The sequence below is a fragment of the Babylonia areolata genome, chromosome 18, assembly GCF_041734735.1.
Source record: "Babylonia areolata isolate BAREFJ2019XMU chromosome 18, ASM4173473v1, whole genome shotgun sequence".
NCBI classification, from domain to species: domain Eukaryota; kingdom Metazoa; phylum Mollusca; class Gastropoda; order Neogastropoda; family Buccinidae; genus Babylonia; species Babylonia areolata.
In genome coordinates this window covers 1,384,896-1,403,837 of record NC_134893.1, presented here as the reverse complement: position 1 = coordinate 1,403,837, position 18,942 = coordinate 1,384,896, and the positions used below count along the sequence as shown (strand labels likewise).

At 42.8% G+C, this 18,942-nt stretch overlaps 1 protein-coding gene and 1 non-coding gene across 3 annotated transcripts in view; both read left to right on the top strand.

Moving 5' to 3' along the window:
• The first annotated feature begins 1,149 nt into the window (after positions 1 to 1,149).
• On the top strand, positions 1,150 to 1,221 carry Trnae-cuc (transfer RNA glutamic acid (anticodon CUC)). Its single transcript has one exon. It is a non-coding gene; the product is annotated as a tRNA-Glu (tRNA).
• A 10,017-nt stretch (positions 1,222 to 11,238) lies between these two features.
• The window catches only part of LOC143293122 (uncharacterized), a 123,466-nt gene continuing 115,762 nt past the window's right edge, over positions 11,239 to 18,942 (top strand). For both annotated transcript variants that reach the window (XR_013056730.1, XM_076604034.1), the window contains exon 1: positions 11,239 to 11,481. The gene's annotated coding sequence lies outside the window, so the exon portion shown is untranslated. The remainder of the gene's footprint in view (positions 11,482 to 18,942) is intronic.

Here is an 18,942-nt window from a genome sequence, read left to right as displayed (position 1 = left end):
CGTATGGAACGTGTATGGAACTCCCTCGTTCACTCGTCTGGAACGTGTATGGAACTCCCTCGTTCACTCGTATGGAACGTGTATGGAACTCCCTCGTATGGAACGTGTATGGAACTCCCTCGTTCACTCGTATGGAACGTGTATGGAACTCCCTCGTATGGAACTCCCTCGTTCACTCGTATGGAACGTGTATGGAACTCCCTCGTCTGGAACGTGTATGGAACTCCCTCGTTCACTCGTCTGGAACGTGTATGGAACTCCCACGTACACTCCTATGTTCCTTCGTAAGAGGACGAGTTGACTTTTACGTGTATTTATAACCGTTTTTACCCCGGAATGTAGACATTCATGCATACTCAGTTTTCTTTTCGCCCAGTGGATCTTCGTCAAAAGATGGGGGACAGTATACAGTTAATTACTGAGCGAGACTGATGTGCTGCTTTGTATTTCTCACTGCTTTGACATAACTTTCTTTTTTTTTTCTAGAACATGTATCATTATGTGTGTACATTGTTTGAATGCCAACTCTGTGTGTGTGTGTGTGTGTGTGTGTGTGTGTGTGTGTGTTCCGTTCGTTGTGCCGTGTGTAAAACAGGCGTGTGTGCATAGTTTCAATGCCAGGGCCTGTGAACTAAATTTGTTGCCTTGTCCTGCCCTTTCAGTGTCTGTCTGTCTCTGCTGATATACAGTGCTGATAATTTCTCGGAGAAACAAAAAAGTACAAGGTCAGCGTTGGAACGCGAAGAGCTTGTTCAATACCGACTGAATTGGTGGTTAAAGGGAAGTAATTATGGCTTATTTGTCCGAGCTCAATACTAGATATTGCCTCCCCTGCTACATTCGCTTTTTGTTCCTCTTTGGTTTTGAGAGCCTGCCGTTAAAAATTTTGATTGGGGCACGGTGCTCAATGAAGGTCTTACTGAGGAGAGCTGAATTTAATCCATGTAAAGTACAGGGGAATTTTTACTTTTTATTTTATTTTGTTTCATTTCATTTCATTTTATTTTATTTTAAAACACGGAAATAGTCGATTCAACTTGTTCCGTTTTGACCTGTTGCCAGCAAAGCTTTTTGAATAACTCTCCTTCGTCCCGAGCACCTCTCCTGTGGTAAAAGTTATAGTTGTATTATTTGCCACTTATGGCAGCCTCCCAGGTGGTCTAGTGGTTAGGATTTCGCGCTCTCACCGCGACGGCCGGGGTTCGATTCCCCGTCTGGGAATTTTTTTTTTTTTTTTTTTTTCAAACTTCTGCGCATCTCTCATTTTTGACTCACTTGTGTAAACAGAGTCAGTCTGTTTTAACCCGGTGTTCGGTTGTTTGTGTGTGTGTGTGTGTGTGTGTGTGTGTGTGTGTGTGTCTGTGTGTCCGTGGTAAACTTTAACATTTTCTCTGCAAATACTTTGTCAGTTGACACCAAATTTGGCATAAAAATAGGAAAAATTCAGTTCTTTCCAGTCATCTTGTTTAAAACAATATTGCACCTCTGGGATGGGCACAAAAAAATTTTAAAAAAAGAAGCCTAATTATATGCAAACTGTATTTACTGTTATATTTATATTTTTTGTATTCTCTAAACTTGGCACCTTGGCCTCTTATTCTGACACAACAACAAGAGCAGTCATTATTATCATTTTTTTTGTTCAGACAGGAACTTCTTTTGCTAAGCATGGAAGTTTTATTTATTTTGCAAACGTTTGGTGCAGATAGTAAAGAAGGGAAATTACTCTGTAATTAATGCTAGGGGACTTAATTTATCACAAGTGAGTCTTGAAGGCCTTGCCTCTCTTGTTTCATAATATTCTAAAGTGTTCAAATATCTGTTTAGTTCTTTATTCTATTTCAAATTAGGCAAGGGTTTTTGTTTTGTTTTGTTTTAGACACAAACCTAGCCTGGGGTAGGTTCTCAAAGCCCTGGTCAGCGTGTTGGGTTCTTTGTGTAGGTCAGGCATGTCCATGTTTGTGTTGTTGTTTTTTTAGCACATGTGGTGTTGCGTATATGGATCAGTCCACAGGCGACCTGACACCTCAGTGATTCCCTCTGTCCATGCAGCCTGTTCAGGTGTGGCTCAGTGATTCCCTCTGTCCGTGCAGTCTGTTCAGGTGTGGCTCAGTGATTCCCTCTGTCCGTGCAGTCTGTTCAGGTGTGGTTCAGTGATTCCCTCTGTCCGTGCAGTCTGTTCAGGTGTGGCTCAGTGATTCCCTCTGTCCGTGCAGTCTGTTGAGGTGTGGCTCAGTGATTCCCTCTGTAAATCTGTTGAGGTGTGGTTCAGTGATTCCCTCTGTCCGTGCAGTCTGTTGAGGTGTGGTTCAGTGATTCCCTCAGTCCGTGCAGGCTGTTGAGGTGTGGTTCAGTGATTCCCTCTGTCCGTGCAGTCTGTTGAGGTGTGGTTCAGTGATTCCCTCAGTCCGTGCAGGCTGTCCAGGTGTGGTTCAGTGATTCCCTCTGTCCGTGCAGTCTGTTGATGTGTGGTTCAGTGATTCCCTCTGTCCGTGCAGTCTGTTGAGGTGTGGTTCAGTGATTCCCTCAGTCCGTGCAGTCTGTTGAGGTGTGGTTCAGTGATTCCCTCAATCCGTGCAGTCTGTTGAGGTGTGGCTCAGTGATTCCCTCAGTCTGTGCAGTCTGTTCAGGTGTGGCTCAGTGATTCCCTCCCTCTGTCCATGCAGTCTGTTGAGGTGTGGTTCAGTGATTCCCTCAGTCCGTGCAGGCTGTCCAGGTGTGGTTCAGTGATTCCCTCTGTCCGTGCAGTCTGTTCAGGTGTGGCTCAGTGATTCCCTCTGTCCGTGCAGTCTGTTCAGGTGTGGTTCAGTGATTCCCTCCCTCTGTCCGTGCAGTCTGTTCAGGTGTGGCTCAGTGATTCCCTCTGTCCGTGCAGTCTGTTCAGGTGTGGTTCAGTGATTCCCTCCCTCTGTCCGTGCAGTCTGTTCAGGTGTGGCTCAGTGATTCCCTCTGTCCGTGCAGTCTGTTGAGGTGTGGTTCAGTGATTCCCTCTGTCCGTGCAGTCTGTTCAGGTGTGGTTCAGTGATTCCCTCTGTCCGTGCAGTCTGTTCAGGTGTGGCTCAGTGATTCCCTCCCTCTGTCCGTGCAGTCTGTTCAGGTGTGGCTCAGTGATTCCCTCCCTCTGTCCGTGCAGTCTTTTGAGATGTGGCTCAGTGATTCCCTCTGTCCGTGCAGTCTGTTCAGGTGTGGCTCAGTGATTCCCTCAGTCCGTGCAGTCTGTTCAGGTGTGGTTCAGTGATTCCCTCAGTCCGTGCAGTCTGTTGAGGTGTGGTTCAGTGATTCCCTCCCTCTGTCCGTGCAGTCTGTTCAGGTGTGGCTCAGTGATTCCCTCTGTCCGTGCAGTCTGTTCAGGTGTGGCTCAGTGATTCCCTCCCTCTGTCCGTGCAGTCTGTTGAGGTGTGGCTCAGTGATTCCCTCTGTCCGTGCAGTCTGTTCAGGTGTGGCTCAGTGATTCCCTCTGTCCGTGCAGTCTGTTCAGGTGTGGCTCAGCGATTCCCTCAGTCCATGCAGTCTGTTCAGGTGTGGCTCAGTGATTCCCTCTGTCCGTGCAGTCTGTTCAGGTGTGGCTCAGTGATTCCCTCTGTCCGTGCAGTCTGTTCAGGTGTGGCTCAGTGATTCCCTCTATCCGGCATCGCCTTCCGCACGGTTCTTTTGAAATGTATTGACGCGTCCAGTTCTTGCTCATTCCGTGGAGTGATTGAAATCTCGAGTCGGTGGAGAAAGTCTGGCTGTGGCTGAAACCGGCACGGCATCCGCACGGCTATGGGGTGGTGCTGGGTCTTTTCAGTGTCCCTTCCGGCTCCGTTCGCATCACGAACAGGCAGACAGATAGGTAGATAGATAGATAGATAGATACCACATGGCTCTTCTTATAGTGTTTAGAATTATGTCTTTATAAAATCATACTGCGAAATCGGCTATAAAATTGTGTATTTCTTTTCTTCCCTAGAGAAAGCGACGAGACGCACGCAACAAACGATGGGTGGTGCAGACAGTGACCGGGTAGGCTGGCTTCCTACAGTCTGTCCAGATCTGTCAACAAACGATGGGTGGTGAAGACAGTGACCGGGTAGGCTGGCTTCCTACAGTCTTTCCAGATCTTTCCACCCAAAGGGGTATACCCTACATGTCAAGTCAAATGTAGACCATTACTATTTGATTTTCCACTGGCCGGGAATTCAAAACTTTGCCCGCAAACGGAAACAACATCACAGAAAAGCTGTCGCGCATTGAACAAGGTTGCTGTTTTCTTCTTCTTCTTTAAACAAAACAATCATCAATGGTGGAAAATCACTTTAAGACTGCAGTGGTCACCGCAACTTCATTGAAGTTCTAAACAAACCTTATCGAATTTCGACCGAAGGAAGAGTATGCGGGTTAAAGTGGTATCGTGTCGTATCGCATTGTGTTGTGTCGTACTGAGTTCCCCACCAGCAGTCTGCACTCTGCACAGCCAGTAATTGAGACACTTTCCTGCTGCAACAACACACAAAGTTCCAGAAGGTGATTTATACCTCCCCCATCCCTTCACCCCACCCCCATCCCCCACCCTCCGCCTCCCTCACCCCCGTCCCCCGGGAGGTGGTCTGATCACCCAAGCTGTTCCGTTGGAAATGTTCCACTTTACTAAACACGTCGCTTGTTAGCTTCTGTAGAAGCGATGTTTGAGACTTGCAGTATGTTTTATCACGTGGCGATGGGCGTCCCTATAGGTCCTTTTTCAGCCCCGGAAATACCACCCCTTCCTCTCCCCCCCCCCCACACACACATCTATCTATCTATCTATCTATCTATCTATCTATCTATCTATCTATCTATCTATCTATCTATCTGTTGTTGTTTGGTTTTTTTGTTTTTTGTTTGGCATATACATTTAGAGGGGCAGAGAGAGATTTTACATACATAGTGGGACAAAGTATGTTCATAACACACACACACACACACACACATATATATATATATATATATATATATATATATATATATGTGTGTGTGTGTGTGTGTGTGTGTGTGTGTGTGTGTGTACACACACACACACATATATATATATATATATAGAGAGAGAGAGAGAGAGAGCGAGCGCTGTGAGTGTGTATGTGTCTGTGCGTATGTTTGTATGCCACCCCACCCCACACACCCCACACCATAACGTAGTCACTAATACCACCCCACTGCCACCCCACCCCACACCATAACGTGGTCACTAATAATACCCCACACCATAACGTGGTCGCTAATACCCCCCTCGCACCCCCACCCCCCCACATACACACACACCCTCCCCACACACACACACCTCCCACCACCACCACCACCCCTCCCCCCCCCACACACACACACACAGCCACAATCTATCAAAGGTGAAAATTACTGCCACCCCGTTTCTTCATTATGCAATGGTGGCCATGGTACCAGGCGGTGTGTTGGTGTAACGATTCGGTCCTCTCACCCCGACACTTGTAGTGCTGATGGACTCTCTCTCTCTATCTCTCTGTCTCTCTGTCTCTCTGTCTCTCTCTCTCTCTCTCTCTCTCTCTCTCATGATCCCCCACCCCACTCCACGAGATGGAAAGTGGACCGTGGTTAGGGGGGAGTGGACAGAGATGGAAAGTGGACCGTGGTGAGGGGGAGTGGAAAGAGATGGAAAGTGGACCGTGGTGAGGGGGAGTGGAAAGAGATGGAAAGTGGACCGTGGTGAGGGGGAGTGGACAGAGATGGAAAGTGGACCGTGGTGAGGGGGAGTGGAAAGAGATGGAAAGTGGACCGTGGTGAGGGGGAGTGGAAAGAGATGGAAAGTGGACCGTGGTGAGGGGGAGTGGAAAGAGATGGAAAGTGGACCGTGGTGAGGGGGAGTGGACAGAGATGGAAAGTGGACCGTGGTGAGGGGGAGGGGAGTGGGGGGGGATAGATTATTACATTCTATGTATTCGAATGCTTCACATGCAAGAAAACGGGGCGTCCAGATGTCTCAAAGAGCTCTGTTCATAAAGAGATAGCCAGCGCAACAAATTTTCTGAAAAAAGTCCACATTCGTAACACTACTACTACTAGGGAGTAACTGGACGTTTGTCTGGTGGTCTGACACTACTTGTAAAAAGTAGATGCAGAATTTGACAATATTGCCCTTGTGGAAATCTCAGGCGAACTTTTTGCATACGACTTGCCAGTCCTTTTGATCGGTTTGTATTTACCACCCAGTTCATCTGACTATTATTGTGACACTGATATCAATAATGGGGTTGCAATCTTAGAACAATGTATGATGGACCTCATAGAAGAGTACGGTGATTGCCCAGTTTTGTTGATGGGAGATTTCAACTCGCATACAAGAGGAAAGAACGTATGCACCGACAGCGTCATCCTTGGACAGACGACACCAACTTCAAGGGACAACATTTGTCAAGATTTTGGAAAGTATTTGTTGAATTTGTGTAAATGCTTTGATTTATGTATCCTTAACGGTAGCATTGAAGGTGATGATTTTGGAAATTATACATACATCTCACCGTGTGGGTGTAGCGTTGTGGATTACTTTATTGCTTCCCATACCTTGCTGAAATTATGTGAACAGTTGAACGTATCACCAAGAATTGAGTCTAAGCACATGCCTGTTGAGCTTTACTGTGGAAATACTATTGATAAAACCGAACAGAATGTGACAGCAAATGTTGTAAGAACTGAAAAACTGAGATGGGATCCTGAAAAAGTAAACGACTTTCTTGGTAAATTGTCTGAAGCTGAATTTGAGAACAACATGGAAAGGGCTACAAATCTAATGTTAACACTGATGTTAATGAAGCAGTTAGTTGTGTTAATGAAGCATTGTATAATGCAAGCTCCTGCATGAAAAAAAAAAATCACTGTGGGGAGAGATAAGACAGACTCTTGGTTTGATTCTGAGTGCAGACTCAAAAAGCGAACTCCGCCGAGATTTGCGTCAAGTGTTTAACGTTAAAACAAGGTGCAACAAGACCAGAGCAAGAGGCGGTGGGAGGCAACACCAGGTTGGAGATGGCGGTAGCGAGGGCAGCGTGCAGTCAGAGGAGGAGAAAAGAGTTAGGGAACAGTACAATGAAAAGCGAAAGGAATATAAAGATAAGATAATAACTTTATTATCCCCAACTGGAGAAATTTGGTCAGGTGAATTATCACAACATAGACGAGTAAACAACATGGGGACCATAACTGTAAAAGTCAACAGTTTTTACGAATATTACGAAGATACAAATGTAAAAAATATCACAGACACCGTTTCATACATACATCCACACACTGCAGGTAATAACTAGTATTCTTAATGTAAAAAACAGAAAGAATTAAGAAACATTTGAATATAATTATAAACATAGCCTACTATACTGCACATTGATTATAATAGACAGATAAGATAAGAATAAAGATAAATTGCGGAAAACCGCAACCAGATAATCAGGACACACCCGCACCCACCCACCTCCCACCCACCCCACACACGCGGATTACTTGATTAAACAAGAGTAATAAACATATGTTCTTAAATAATAGCATTTCACATATTCGCTTTTAAAAACATTGCAATTAATGAACTGTTCAGGATAAAGCGAAAGGCCCATCGTGAAAAAGTTGTGAAATCATGACATGAAAATATCAGTAATTCAAAAGAATTTTGGGGTAAGATTAAATCCTTTACAAATAAAGCTACGATAAGTACTTCCATTAGCAAGGACGAATGGTTCCAGCACTTCTCTGAAATTTTGCAATCAGATGTTTGTCAGGAAGCTGTAAATGAAAATACTTTAAATCAGCCAGAAGCTCAACTTGGTGATGAGCACGACCAATATAACACTGATGTTCTTGAAACAGATATAACTGAAGACGAAGTATTCACAGCTATTCGTGCTCTGAAAAACGGAAAAGCTGCGGGCCCCGATGGCATAACTGGGGAGGTTTTCAAACACACGGCTCTCGTTGTTGTGCCATTTCTGGTTATTCTTTTCAACAAACTGTTCACCTCAGGTATATACCCATCCCAGTGGACAGAAGCTGTTATTCAGCCACTTCACAAGAAAGGTGATAAGATATCTCCCGACAATTATAGGGGTATATCCCTTTTGAATGTCTGCAGTAAACTCTATAGCCACATTCTAAATCAGCGCCTTAGTAAGTGGATTGAGGAGAGCAGTGTTATAAATGAAAGTCGTGCAGGTTTTAGGAAGAAATACAGTACCATCAACCATGTCTTTACTCTGTTTGCATCGACTCAAAAACAACTGTCATAAGAAATTATACGTCGCATTCATAGATTTCAGAAAAGCGTTTGATTCAGTTGTGCGAATGAAGTTGTGGAACGTCCTTAAAAAAAGAGGTATACACGGGGAAATGTATAATGCAATGACAAGTATGTATCGTGTTGTGAAAGCTAGAGTTAGAGCAGGCGGTGAATTAAGTAATGCTTTTATGTGTCCTACAGGCCTGAAACAAGGTGAAGTGTGCACTCCTGTCTTATTTTCGTTATTTATCAATGAACTAGCAATCTGAAATAATTGAAAAAGGAAAGCATGGTGTTCAGCTGATACCTGATGTAGTAGAAATACTTATTGTAATGTTTGCTGATGACAATTTTGATGTATGACTCTGTAACTGGTCTACAAAATCAACTGAATGCTCTATGATACAGCCATGTGTCTTGGCTTGATTGTGAACCTCGACAAGTCTGACGTTGTTGTGTTTAGAAATGGTGGGTACTTATCGGAAAATGAAAAGTGGTTCTATGGAAAAGCTAGAAATTAATGATAGTCGTAAACATGTTGTAAAGAAAGTGCCAGATAGACAGAAATAACTACATAAGAATGAATGTACTTGCTTGTAAGTGTATGCCTGCTATCTGTTCACTTGTCACTCCAATCAGAACGTGTTCTCCCCCAAAACACGAAACATTAACCACACCCTTTTATTTATTACTAAGAAAGATATCAAAAGCTGTTAATCATGGCCTGGACTGGAATATAATTTTTTTATGGGGGGAAACAATTTTAACTTCACCGCCTTGAATGTTCTTCAGCAGTCTCGCCAGCTCCTGGCTCCTCACTCAGCACGTCCCGATGGTCCCACCATCACGTTCGTCTTCTGTGCCAATAGTTCGTTCCGATGGTCCCACCATCCAGTTCTATGAAGTCCCATGCCCAGTCCCTGGCACCTCGGCACAAACAAAACCCGTGGCCTGTCCCCAGCCACTAGATGCCTGCACATTTTTAGTATGCGTCAGTTCCTTGACTTTCTGGATGCAAACCCCCCTCTATTTCCAGTCCCACTACAGACCATGTTTTGAATACTATTCCTAGAAACCTAAGTGGACAAACAAGACAACATAGACAACATACCTTTACATAAACCCTAAAGAGGAAATCTTCATCCAATACTATTGACATAAATTCCAATTATCACTGAAGCTAATATAAAAAAAAATATTCGCTTGGAAAACGATGTCCATTCACCACCCTAAGTAATTCAAAACACAATTACCTTAAAATGATTCCCATTCATCCCATCAGGAAATACCAAAATGTAGCTGCTTAGCTACTACACAATACAATGTTTAAAAAAAAACACCATTTCTTAGCCATCGAATAGTCTAACAAAACTTAAGACAAATTTAAGTAACTATTATCTATTATCAACCTAACTGTATATCATCACAACACCAAGTACTGATTACCCACACAAGCTTTACAACAACATCAAATCAACCACAACATATCAATGTATCTCATTTAAACGCTACCTAAATTATCCATTCAAATGTCCTGTTTTTTTTATATACTATGATCAATATCCCTTCACAAAACGTCGTCAAAGTCATTTCAAAACGAGTGCAATAATTTTCAACATACCTTTGCAGGCAAAAAAATGTCCCTAACCTGGACAGCTTCATGACACCATCTGGCAACAAATCTGCACTTCACAGCAGCACATCACATTCATAACTCATGGTATGATAACAAAAATGCACGTGAAACACGTGAAACCATTATTCAAAAGAAACAATTCCCAATCCCCCGATATAATAGTTGCCCTGTAAAAAAATGGATCTAGGAAAATAGTATATCAAAATAACAAATTCCAATCCCCGATATAAATGTTGCCCTGTAAAAAAAATGGATCTAGGAAAATAGGATACCATTTTCCTTACACATGTATAAGTATCTAGGTGTCTTTTTGTCAACAAAACTAACTTTTTCCCATACATCATCATTGTCAGCAGCAGTTGCATCATCATCATCATCATCATCATCATCACCACCACCACCACCACCACCACCACCAGCAGCAGCATTATTATCATTATCATTATTATTATCATCAATACTTTTCCTTTTGTGATGTGATGTTCATCGTTACACCCCCTCCCCCCCCCACACACACACAGACACACACACCCACACACACACCCTCTGACAAGGCTTGACAAGGCAACCTTCTGCCTTCAACAGTTGTCTGACAAGACTTGACAAGGCAACCTTCTGCCTTCAACAGTTGTCTGACAAGACTTGACAAGGCAACCTTCTGCCTTCAACAGTTGTCTGACAAGACTTGACAAGGCAACCTTCTGCCTTCAACAGTTGTCTGACAAGACTTAACAAGGCAACCTTCTGCCTTCAACAGTTGTCTGACAAGACTTGACAAGGCAACCTTCTGCCTTCAACAGTTGTCTGACAAGACTTGACAAGGCAACCTTCTGCCTTCAACAGTTGTCTGACAAGACTTAACAAGGCAACCTTCTGCCTTCAACAGTTGTCTGACAAGACTTAACAAGGCAACCTTCTGCCTTCAACAGTTGTCTGACAAGACTTAACAAGGCCAGTGCTGTTGTCTCCCTCTGCCACTGTGTCTTCATGGATCAAGTGTGGGGGTGTCAGTCAGTGCCTCTAAGAGAGAGAGATTGAGAGAGAGAGAGAAGTATTTTTTTTCTGCGTTTTAACTTGCGTGGGAGTCACCGTACGCTTGTGTGTGTGTGTGTGTGTGTGTGTGTGTGTGTGTGTGTGCGTGCGTGCGTGTGTGTGTGCTCGCGCGCGCGACAAAGAAAGCCAGAGAAAGAGACAAATCAAGGAAGGAGTTCCATTGGTCAGGGGTGCTATCCCACCGCCACCTAACCACCCCCACCCACAACGACCAACAGTCGGTCAGTATATATAAAGCCCCAGCACTCAGTCAGGGACCTTTCTCACAGCAGCAGCATCACACCGCACACCCACCCGCCCACCCACCTGCCGGCTGACTGGGCTGACAGTGCAAGTCGCGCGCTGTGCACGTGAAAAACGTGGTGCTCATTGGACGCTGCTGCTTCTGCTGCTGCCTCCTCCCCCCTCTCTGTCAGTCTCTCGTCACTTTCACTGCCATTTGAAGACTGACAGTGACCAGTCCAGCTTTGACGAGCCAGCCAGAGACAGCATCGACAGAGGAACAGGAACAGTGGAACGGAGACCAGGAAAACTTCGTCACCAGGTAAGGAATGATTATGGTGATGATGATGAAAGTTTGGTGTTTCTTTCTGGAGAAAGAATCGGGGAAAAGAAGAAGAAGAAATGTTACCTCACGTGAAAACTGTTTTTGTTTGTTGTGTTGTGTCAAAGTGGCGGTTTTCCTTGGTGGTTTTGGTTTGTGTGTATGTGGTTGTTTTCTTTCTTCTTGTGAGACTCTTATAGGAAGAAACTATGTTCACACGTTAGAGAAAAAAACACAAAAAAACAACAGTATGTGTATGGATGGATGGATGGATGGATGGCTATAACGTGAACCAGAAACAGCAACAATTCTAACGATTGGCTTTCATGATCTATGAATAGACCTTTTCTTATGAATCATGAACGAAGTCTTTCAAAGACAAATCACTGGAAAACAAAATAACAGAAAAGATAAGAGCTGTATCATTAAACTGAATATTACTCATCTTCCAAACAACCCGTTTTTGGAAAGAAAAAGAATGTTCAACTATTACCTGTTGTTCTTGTTCCAGTTGTCTTTTACCGTCGCACAGAAAGTTTCAGAAATACAATTTTATTGTTGTTTGTTCTGTGCACTTCGCTTTGTCTCAACTTTTATATGATTTTATTCATCCTTTTCTTCACCGATGATCTTTGTACCATATTGCTTTATCTTCTGTGTTTAGGTTAAATTAGTTTATCACTTCATTTATGATCCCGCAACACATGGGTTTTTCACTGGTCAGTTTATTTACAACCTCATAATACATGCCAATGGCTTTAGATTTTACATATATTTACGAAACTTTATATGCTGATAATAAATAATCAAGAAAATATGGGGGAGAGAGAGAGAGAGAGAGAGAGAGAGAGAGAGAGAGAGAGTGCACTTCACATGTAACAGAAATCCGAAGTTTAATTGCAATCATCATCATAACGTATATAGGTTATACGCGAACGCGAAGCAAAGATATTAGAGATAATTGAAACGGTAACCTTTTTTAAAGGGAAAAGGAATAAGCACTGTTTCATTTTACCTTGGTAAAGAACATCTATAAATTAGTCTTGGGAATACAAGAAATCAAAACAAAAAAACAAAACAAAAAACAGAAACAAGTAAATACATACACATCGCATGACAAAAACAACAGCAACACCGATAATGATAATAATTAGACAAAAGGAACAACAATAAGCTGCACAGAGAATACACAAGAGAGGGGGAGTCAGACATACAGACAGACGGAGAGAGGAAGAGAGTACAGACAGACAGACACACAGACGCACAGAGAACCAGAAATACGACACATTCAGGAACAAAGACTTTAACTGGAGATCGGATGATACACAACCAGAAACATAATTAGTCATAAACATAATTAGTCATAAAGAACTGAAAAAAACAAAAAACAAACAAACAAAAAAAAGCTAAAGGAAAAGAAGAAAGGAAGAAAAGAAAAACAAACGAACGCAAAAGACAGAAAATGAGAGGAAGGAAAAGGAACAGGTGAAGAAAGGAAGCAGAAAAAGAATGAAAGAACGAAAAAGAAAGAAAACAACAAAAGGACGGACGACAGGAAAACGGAGTCTGGAAAAAAAAAAGAGGAGGAAAGAAAAATGAAGAAGAAATAAATCATTCATTCATCACACACACGGAAGAGTGAAACCTTCACTGACGTTCACTCAGGTCACCAGGGCGGGATTTCACCAAGACACGTCCAGAGAATCGGGCCAACATACCGGGTTTATCCTCTCTGCTATTTGCTGTCCATTGAAAAATGCCAATGCTCTTATGCACGTGTGCACATACGTCTGATTATGTACTTATTTAGGCGTGCAAATGTAGTCGTTGTTATAGTTGTAGTAGTAGTGTAGGGACTGGCAGGTCATCTGCCTTGACTTCTCGGCCTTTTGGTCCCCAGCGAATCTTCATATTCACTTCTTTCTTTTTATTTTATTTATTTATTTTCTTCTTTTGTTTGTTGTTGTTGGGCGGAATGCACAAGCACGCTTCTGCAAGAACTTTGCTTTCATTTATCATAACAAAAAAAACCCAAAAAACCCTTTTAAGATGGTATTGGTGTCAATATTTTTGAACGTGTTAGTATTTTGTGTAACTTCGCTTGGTAGTGCATTCCATATTTGTGCAAACCGGTTAGCCAATGAATTTTTTCTGAGGTTGGAGTTGCAATGTTCTTTACAAATTTTCTTTACTGAGTTTCTTGTACTATCATAATCCGACATTCTAAAGATATGTCTTGCATTTACATCATTTGTTATTTAATATAAGTTTCAATCAAATCTCCTCTTAATTTTCTACCTTTTAGGGTCTTTGTTGATAACTCATATTCTTGCATTCTTTTAATAATTTAGTTGCCCTTCTTTGGACCCTTTCTGTTGTATAGATTGTCTCTTAAGGTATGGGTGCCACACAATATTACCATATTCTACATGAGATCTTACTAATGCTGTATATAGTTTGAGAAATAAAGATTTGAGATATAAATCTTGATCTAGGTCGACATATTGAAGCCTTTTTCTCTACACGCATAACAGAGAGCTCGATAGTGAATGATACAGAATTGAACTAATTGTTGATGGGTTACGTCTGCACGAAAGATCTGAACTGATATATGCACACACACACACACACACACACACACACACACACACACACACAGAGAGAGAACTGAACTGATTTTACTTTCTGAATGTAATGAGAAATATAATGTCGTAATGGGCAAAGGTTCCTGCAACGTATCGTTCCAGATTCCAGATCTATTCGTTTTTCATTTTGCTTTCATATTTGTTGACGGACATTGGAATGAACCCAAAGAAAAACTCCTGTCTTAACTGCTTGAAACAAAGTATTCATTTCTAATCAATAAGAACAAGCAAACGAAACTTATTCTTCTTCTTTTTTATCCGACACCGAAAACAGAGAGGGAAAGAAAGGAAGGAAAGAAAAAAGAGAAAACAGGAAGAAGAAGACAGAAAAGAACATTACTGTATCAAAACAGCATCATACATTACAACTCACGGATACAGAACTGGACATTTACGACACTGCACAGCCAGATGGGAATGAGAGAGAATCACACACACACACACACACACACACACACACACACACACGAGAGAGAGAGAGAGAGAGAGAGAGAGAGGCTCCAGTTTTACCAGCAATGTCCCCAACAAAGAAAACACAAACAGCACGTGAATGCGCGGACCCCACCCCCTTCCCCTCCTTCCATCCTCCTCATACCCCATCTTCATGTGGAAGGCGTTACTTCGCGTGGCCACCCCCCTCTCTCCCCCCCCTCCCTCTCTCTCTCTCCCTCTCTCTGACATTTCTCCGGAAGGATATCATCATATACAAGGCGTTTCTTGGCGTAGGCACCTCTCTCTGTGAAATGAATAAGATGCTTTGATATAATTATGCTGGAACGTGTTTTTTCTCTCTTGTGTTCATTTAATTTCACTTTAATTTTTGGTCTATGTTTGTTAATTCTTTTCCTTGGGAACTTCTTTCAATGTGTTTTCACTGTGTCGGGGACCAGTTGAAAAAAGCATGGTTTTCTTATTCTGTTACCACCAGAAATCAAATTCATTCATTCTGTGTGTGTGTGTGTGTGTGTGTGTGTGTGTGTGTGTGTGTATCTGTCTGTCTGTCTGTCTGTCTGTATATATACATCTCTCTCCCTCTCTCTCTGTCTCTGTCTCTCTCTGAGTGCTGGATGTAAAAAAAAACAATTGTGCTGATTCCACTAGCCTCGTAATATAAAAATTCGTTTCGTTTCATTTCCCTGTCTTGTACGGAGTATATCTGTCAGACCCATTGTAGTTTATTTGATATATATGTGATTCTTTCTCACCCTCCTTCTGTTCTGTTTCATATCGTGTGTACTGTCAAGACAGACCCCTAACTCCTGCTTGCTGGATGTATCTTGTTCTTGATCCAAATGATACCCCACCCCACCCCACTTCTCTTGCTGGATGTATCTTGTTCTTGATCCAAATGATACCCCACCCCACCCCACTTCTCTTGCTGGATGTATCTTGTTCTTGATCCAAATGATACCCCACCCCACCCCACTTCTCTTGCTGGATGTATCTTGTTCTTGATCCAAATGATACCCCACCCCACCCCACTTCTCTTGCTGGATGTATCTTGTTCTTGGTCCAAATGATGCCTTTCCCACTCCACCCCACCCCACCCCACTTCTCTTGCTGGATGTATCTTGTTCTTGATCCAAATGATACCCCACCCCACCCCACCCCACCCCACTTCTCTTGCTGGGTGTATCTTGTTCTTGATCCAAACGATACCCCACCCCACCCCACCCCACCCCACTTCTCTTGCTGGATGTATCTTGTTCTTGATCCAAACGATACCCCACCCCACCCCACCCCACTTCTCTTGCTGGATGTATCTTGTTCTTGATCCAAACGATACCCCACCCCACCCCACCCCACTTCTCTTGCTGGATGTATCTTGTTCTTGATCCAAACGATACCCCACCCCACCCCACTTCTCTTGCTGGATGTATCTTGTTCTTGATCCAAACGATACCCCACCCCACCCCACCCCACCCCACCCCACTTCTCTTGCTGGATGTATCTTGTTCTTGATCCAAATGATACCCCACCCCACCCCACTTCTCTTGCTGGATGTATCTTGTTCTTGATCCAAACGATACCCCACCCCGCCCCACCCCACCCCACTTCTCCCTATCCCCCTCCTTTCTATCTCCCATTCATTATTTTTTTTTAATGATTAGTATTAGTTGGTTATCTTAATGTGGCATTGAATTGTTGTATGTGCATGTTAACTGACAGATTGTTAAAGTAGATTATGACGGAAAGTCTCCACCCTCTCTTTCGGTCTCCCTCCCCCTCTCCCTCCCTCTCTCTCCAGTCGAAACGTTTGCAAAATAAAGTGAAGCCTTTATTTCGGAAGTCGTCTGCGAAATCGAAACTTTCTTTCGAGCCTGGCTTTGATGATGTTTTCTTTTCTGCACGCGCCACTCCCCCCCCCCCCCCCCCCCCCCGCCCTTTCCCATCTCCACCCTCCCCCTGTCCATTGTACAATGATGAAAATGGTCCACGTCAGATATTGCATCGCCGTGTCTGCTTCAATTTGGTTTGGCGCCCGTTTGCCATTTATCAGGAGCTCATGCGCCCGTTATTTATTTATTTAGGCCTATTCATTTATTTATTTGTTTATTTATTTGTTTTAGTTATATGCTTCTGAGATGATTTATCTATGCATTTATGTTATTAGCTAGTTATTCGTCTACTTATTTCATCATCGGCTGATTAGGTTTCTGCAATGGATGAGGTGCTTCCGTGATGAGTTCTTAATGTATTTATTTCACTTACCTGTTCGTTGTATCGTGGGGTTGTTTCTCTTCTGCATCACGACTGGCGCTGTCGTCCTGTGCGTCCTCATTTTGCTGTCGGTCTGTGTGCAAGCTTGTGTGTGTGTATGTGTGTGTGTGTACGCGCAAGTTTATGTGTGTGTGCTTGTGTGTGTCTGTGTGTATCTGTGTGCACGTGCGTTTGCATGTGTCTGTGCGTGTGTGCGCGCACGTATGTGGATATGCACGTTTGCGTTTTGTGTGCAGGAGAGAAAAAGGGGGGAGAGAGAGAGAGAGAGAGGCAGGCAGAGACAGTGGTAATACCGCTGACCAAAAGGACCTGACAAAACACAGCAAACGTGCATATGTGTGTGTGTGCATGTATATCAGAGAGAGAGAGAGAGAGAGAGAGAGAGAGAGAGAGAGAGAGAGAGAGAGATTGTGTTAATACCATGGACCACAAGGACCTAACAAAACTTTTGTTCAAATGCATACGATGCAAAAGTATATAAATGAATTACATACCGAGAAAAAAAAACATCAGAAAAAAACTATACACAGTCAAAGTGAAAGAGTAGTATAAATAAGAACAAAAATCTTATTCGAACCAAAAATATCTGTGTTTCTAATTCTGCGTAAAGCAGTCACCACTATTTATACTTTTTTCCCCGGGAGCTGAAGTCTCTCTGATAATGGGTGTCGCTTGAAAAAAACGGAACTTCATGGAGCCACTGTCAAAAAATGGGTTTATTTTTGTTTTCCCCGATACCATGCCAACTCGAGCAGTCAACAAGCACACACACACACACACACACACAGACACACACACACACACACACACACACACACACACTACACTACAACTTGGTCAATCCTTCACGGAAATCCCAATGTCTGTGAACGTCCGGTTCATTGAGCCACTGTTCTTTCTTTCTCTCCTCCTCCTGTTCTTCCTTTCTTCCTTCCTTCCTTCCTTCCTTCCTTCTTTCCGTCTTTCCTTTCTGACGTGTTCCTAGGCCGGCAGACCACACGAGGCCATGTCTGTGGGGGAGACAGTCTGGTTCAAACCACAAAATGATGAAACAGATGAAAAATGAGCGAATGAATGAGTAATATGAAAGGGACAAAGAAATGAATTATGAATGAATGAAGGAATATACAAACAAAGGAATGAATGAATAAATAAAGCAAGGAAAAAGAAGTAAAAGCATTGAAGGTAAAAACTTTGAACAATTCATAAAAAAAAGCATGGAAGAGGATCAGTCACACACACAACACCTATTCCAGCCTGTAACCCCCCCCCCCCCCCCCCGCCCCCCAAACACACACACACAAAAACAACAACAACAACAACAAAAACCACAAAAAAACAACAAACAAACAAAAGAAAAAAAAGAAAACACCACAAAAAACAAAAGCAACAACATACATTTCGTAATTTAGTGGTGGCCTTTCCATCATCTTTCTGGAAGATCTTTCTCTCGCTTTCCCTCGGTTTCTCTCGCTCTCATATATATATGTTTACACACACACACACACACACACACACACACACATATATATATATATATATATATATTTATATAAATTATGTGGAGTGATGGCCTAGAGGTAACGCGCCCGCATAGGAAGCGAGAGAATCTGAGCGCGCTGGTTCGAATCACGGCTCAGCCGCCGATATTTTCTCCCCCTCCACTAGACCTTGAGTGGTGGTCTGGACGCTAGTCATTCGGATGAGACGATAAACCGAGCATGCACTTAGCGCACATAAAAGAACCCACGGCAACAAAAGTGTTGTTCCTGGCAAATTTCTGTAGAAAAATCCACTGCGATAGGAAAAACAAAACTGCACGCAGGAAAAAATGCTAAAAAAAATGGGTGGCGCTGTAGTGTAGCGACGCGCTCTCCCTGGGGAGAGCAGCTCGAATTTCACACAGAGAAATCTGTTGTGATAAAAAGAAATACATATATATATATATATATATATATATATGTATATGCATATGTATGGTTACAAATATACATGTGTAGATATACATACATATATATATATATATATATATATATATATATATATCGATCAGAATAATAATCATACACAAATCATAACTGTGAAATCCATAGGA